Here is a 5346-nt window from a genome sequence, read left to right on the forward strand (position 1 = left end):
ACATACAGTGTATGAGATAACAGTTGGCCACAGCAGGTTAACTTTGTCTTTACTTTCCCCATCTTTACATGTTTTCATCTCTTCATTTCCTCTTTTTTCTTTGTGCTGTTTAATGATTACTTTTCAGCATATTTAGGGGCCAGAAGTGTAGACAGGGAGAAACGTTAGGCGATATATGTGCCAAGTATAACACAGCGTTCAGGGCTGTGTGTGTGTCTCCCCTCACTCATTCCTCCATTTCTTCCTCCAGCTCTTTTCGGGTTCCACAGCAGGGAAGCTCCATCTAATTGGAGCGACCCAGCGGTGGTGGCCCCAAACCTCCGGGAGCCAGGCTCATGCATTCTAATGTTACGCTCGAAGGAAATTGTCCTCCACTCTTTCCTGAGATCCAATATTTCAGCAGCTTGGTTACCATTCTTGGTGGGAGAAAGAAAACTGTAACTTCTTTATTAGATCTGCTGCAGAGCTCCGTGTTGTTCCTGTCTCTGATAGCTTTCTGTGTCCTAGCACTAGAGTTGTGAGCTCACCACCGGTTAGCTAGCTGGAATACCACCTGCCAACCAGCCAATCAAAAATGAACACTTTCCATATCAAAGCTATAAGGCCATGTTCAGATCAACTTTATATAGTCCTATCTTCTCATTCACTCTAATTAATGAACCGGACACAGAGGGCTCTGGAAAATAAATCAAGTGTTTTGCAGCAAAACAAGTTCAACCAGATTCAGTGTTTTCCACAACACAATTATTTTTTTCTGGCAAGATACTGCGCTGGCCAAACAAACACGTGCAAGCACATATTCATGGTAGATTATTTCATAACTTGAATGGGGAATTCCACCGTTACCTCACAATCATTGGCACAAAGGACAAGCCAATGACTCTACAGAGCTATTCTACAAACTGATGTGGGTTTTGTCATCTAATAAACTTAAAATGTTTAAAAACTAATGTTGTGTTACTCAAACTGGTGTTCCTGGATTGAATTTCATATTCTCTGTGATAACAATACACCCAACTGCTATTTTTGGCCTGAATGCCCTCATGTAATGTGTCTAAATAATCTCAGCACTACAGTAATACTGACAACAGACAAAATGGTCTTAACCACTTAGACTTTCAACTTTGACACTGTTGATCTCATGAAAATTGACCATGTCCTCATTGTTTCCCCTGGATTTGTCACTGTATTCAGCTGATGTGGACTTTGAGTAGTGACTCAGGTGTGCTGCTGTCATAGTTAAAAGCAGATGGGAGTTCTAACTTTGAGTCTATAGGAAGTTCAGAGAGTATTTACACAAATATCAGGTTTTGTCCCGTTCTCACAGCTTACGCTCAGTCCGGGCGACAAACAGCCTCTGACTCACTAAACAGGTTATCAGGAAGCCGTGACCCTTTTATCGCACCACCATGCACACTCTGTAATTAAAAATCTAGAGTTACCCAGCACCTACACCCCAGCGCACTCCTGTGGCATGAAACTGTGGCTTCAGCGCATTTTAGTTTAGTTGAAGTTGCTCACTGAGGCCTAACTCTTTAATCATGGGTGTCCATATGGAAGGACGTGCAGATGGCAAACCCAGAGAAGGCGCAGTTGAAGTCCTACGGCTAAACCTGGGGTGATGGGTGTGTGGGGGAGTTATTTGTTAGCCAAATCCAAGTCACTAGGGTCACAACTTAAAGTTGTGCATGGAACAAGAATAAAAAAGGAACACCTCTGCATGTTTCTCATTAGCCTGAAGGTGCGACCCAAGGCACATGCAGTCCCATCAGGGGCTAGAAGTTACTGTTGAAGGTGAAGGCTGATGATGAGGGAAACTTACAACATGGAAAAACGACAGAGAATATGAAACAAGAGGGTAGGAGTGCAGCATTTCACTTGGGATGAGGGAAGATATCATATCAAACTCATGTTTGTAAGCACTGACTTGGCATTTGGAATAATATATTCTGAATGTCGTATATATTACGGAAAACATCTTATTATTTTAATACAGTCAGGGGCCAACTTTTAGGTAAACCTTAAAAATGGAAATCTGTGTTTTAGGCGTGACTAGGGAGAGTCTTTGTCCTTGGCGGTGACAGGACATAAACAGGCACCTCCTCAACAGGCGCCAGCTGATTTTTATCGCTTTTGAAATCTGACTCCACTTCCCCAACCTCTCTGGGGTTCTGCATAAGTTTCTCATTGACACGAATGAGACAGGTAATAATATATTGGCTCAGTCCAAATCTACCATCAAGAGTCACAGCTATGATGTTAATATCTCTACTTCAATAGTACCATGTTGTTTTTATGAAAATAAATATTGGTAAGCTTTTAACAGTTTCAGTCTTTTTCCCTTTATGACCTGACACTTCTTGGCCCTTCCAGCATACCTTTTTGGATAGAATTGCCAACCAAATGGACTGATAAGTAAATAAATAACATATAGTGAATTTAATTTGGAATTTGCTCAATACTAGCCTCTGATCTAACCTGCAGACACTGATCTTATTTTAAAAAAATATGTGAAAAGTTTGTATTGATTCTTATTATTATGAAGTGTTTTAAGTGAAATCTGGATTTCATCAGTGCATTAGCACCGAAAATCCACTCTCCCTCCACTAGTGTGTTAAAAAAGATCAACTTTTATGTAATGTCTGACTTTTCTGACATAATATACTTTGACTTGTTAAGATGTTTTTGGCATTTTAGACATACTACTGTTTATAGACTTTTTTGTCTTTTTTTCAACATAATCAACATGACAATTTTATTACTTTTTTGACATACTATACTGTGACTTTTTTCAACGTCGTATGCTTTGACTTTTTATCAGGTTTTTTTTTACTTTTCAAACATGCTGTACTAACACTTTTTTCCAAGGATTTTTACTTTTTCATTATTTTTTCGGACAACTTTACAATTACTTTTTTCATGACTTTTTTGACATACTATACTATGACGTTTTTAATCACTTTTTTAGATGTTCTTTACTTTTTTTAGTTTTTTCGACATACTATACTAAGACTTTTTCAAAACTTTTTTCAAGGTTGTGAATGACTTTTTTTGCCATGCTATACTGAAACTTAGTGAGTTTTTACAATTACTTTTTCATTCCTTGCTTTTAAAATGTTGCACTTTTTAAAATACTTTTTCAGCATCCTGTTTTTGACATACTTTACAACCACTTTTATCAATATGCTGTACTAAGATTTTTTTTATAACATTTTTGACATACTTTACTATGACTTTTTCATTCCTTGTCTTTAACATTTTAAAATCATTATATACTAAAACGTTTTTTCCCGAGTTTTTGATATACTATACAATGACTTTTTCATGAAATTTTTCAATACGATACACTGTGACTTACTTTTTCCTTTTTTTGACATACACTTACAAATTACTATACTACTTACTAGGATTGAGCCTTGAGTAGAAACTTCAAATAACAAAGCTAATACTAGATTTTTGGTTGATCAGGTAGCTCAGGGCGGTAAGAGAAAGGTTAGAGCTCAGAAGGTTGTGTGTTCAAACCTTATGTACTGCAGTGTGTTTTGAGGTCCAACATACAGGATGGAAAAGATAATAAGCCCAAAAGATAAGGTTGTTTACCAGGTCAGGTAGCTCAGGCTGATAAGATCTTACTCGCACTACTGAAGGTTGTGTGTTCAATTCCTTTCTGCTGCAGTGAGTTTTAAGGACCATTAAACAAAGTTGTAAAAGTGGAAAGCCCACAACATGTGCTCGGGTGTCGTGACAGATAGCTCAGGGTGATATCAGAATGCCTAGAGAACAGAAGGTTTTGTGTTCAAACCTTATGGGTAAAGTTAGTTTTGAATTCCAATATCCAAAGTGAAAAAGAAAAATGCCCAAAACATAAACCTTTTTGTCAGTTCAGATAGCTAAGGGTAATTGGCAAATGCTTAGAAGGTTGCGTGGGTAATCCTTTTGTGCTGCAGTGAGTTGTAAGGACCAATACACAAAGTTGAAAAGATAAATAGCCCACAACATGAAGGTGGGTGGGACGTCAGATAGCTCAGCTTGGTAGGACAACACATAGAAGACGGAAGGTTGTGTGTTCAAACCTTACATGCTACAGTGGGTTTTGAAGGCCAAAATAAATGGTGGAAAAGATAAATATGCCCAAAACTTTAACATATGTTTTAATTCAGATAGCTCAGGCAAATGGTAAGAAAACAGAAGGTTTTGTGTTCAAACCTTATATGCTGCTGTGAGTTTTTTGTTCCAATATACAATGTGAGAAATATGCCAAAATATAAGCCTGTGTGTGAGGTCAGATAGTTCAGGTTGATACGAAAATATTTGGAAAACAGAAGCTTGTTCGTTAATATTAATGATGTTTTTGACAATTAATAAAATGACTTACTACTTACTAAAAAAAAGATTTTTTTGTTACATAGTAGACGTTTGCAACATACTATACTATACTTTCATGACTATTTTCAACGTAATATACAAATGCTTTTTAACCGATGTTTTCGAAATACTATACAATGACTGTTGTCCAGACTTTTTCTACATACTATACTTCTTCATAACTTTTTTTAAAAACGTTTTTTGACATACTGTTCTAAGAGGTTTTTCTAGTTTTTTTCGACCAACTGTAATATGCCTTTATCATGACTTTTCAACATACTATAGTATGACTTTTTTCCAGACTTTTACATATTATGTTACAATGTTATTTATGTGTTTTTTTAACTATTTGTACTTTGACTTTCTCAACATACTTTACTATGACTTTTTCATAATTTTATAGACATACCATACCATGACTTTGTTCATGACTTTTTCAAAATATTATACTATGACCTTTTTTTGACATACTATATTAAGACCTTTTTTCCAGTTTTTCAACATCTATACTTGGATGTGTTTCTCCCTTTTTTAGATATTATTTACTTTTTTTAATATTTCTACATTCTATACTAAGATTTTTTTTTTTGTTGTTTTTAAAATGTTATACTCTTTTTATCTTTTTTGACTATACTAAGACTTTTTTTCTGAGTTTTTTTTATACTATACAACATCCTTTTCTTGACTTTTTTGACATACTATACTATGACTTTTTTTTTTTTACTTTTTCAACAAACTATACTTATACTTTTTTCAGAGTTTTTGACTTACTATACAATAACTTTTTCACGACTTTTTTGACATACATACTAAGACTTTTTTCCAGATTTTCTTAACATACCATATTATGACGTTTTTTCTTTTTACATTTTCTACATGCTATACTAAGATATATTTTCCCAGGTTTGTGACATACTATACAATTACTTTTTTATGACTTTTTCAACATACTATACTATGACTTTTTCCAGACTTTTTCAA

The sequence above is a fragment of the Etheostoma cragini genome, chromosome 15 (genome assembly GCF_013103735.1).
Source record: "Etheostoma cragini isolate CJK2018 chromosome 15, CSU_Ecrag_1.0, whole genome shotgun sequence".
Lineage (NCBI taxonomy): Eukaryota > Metazoa > Chordata > Actinopteri > Perciformes > Percidae > Etheostoma > Etheostoma cragini.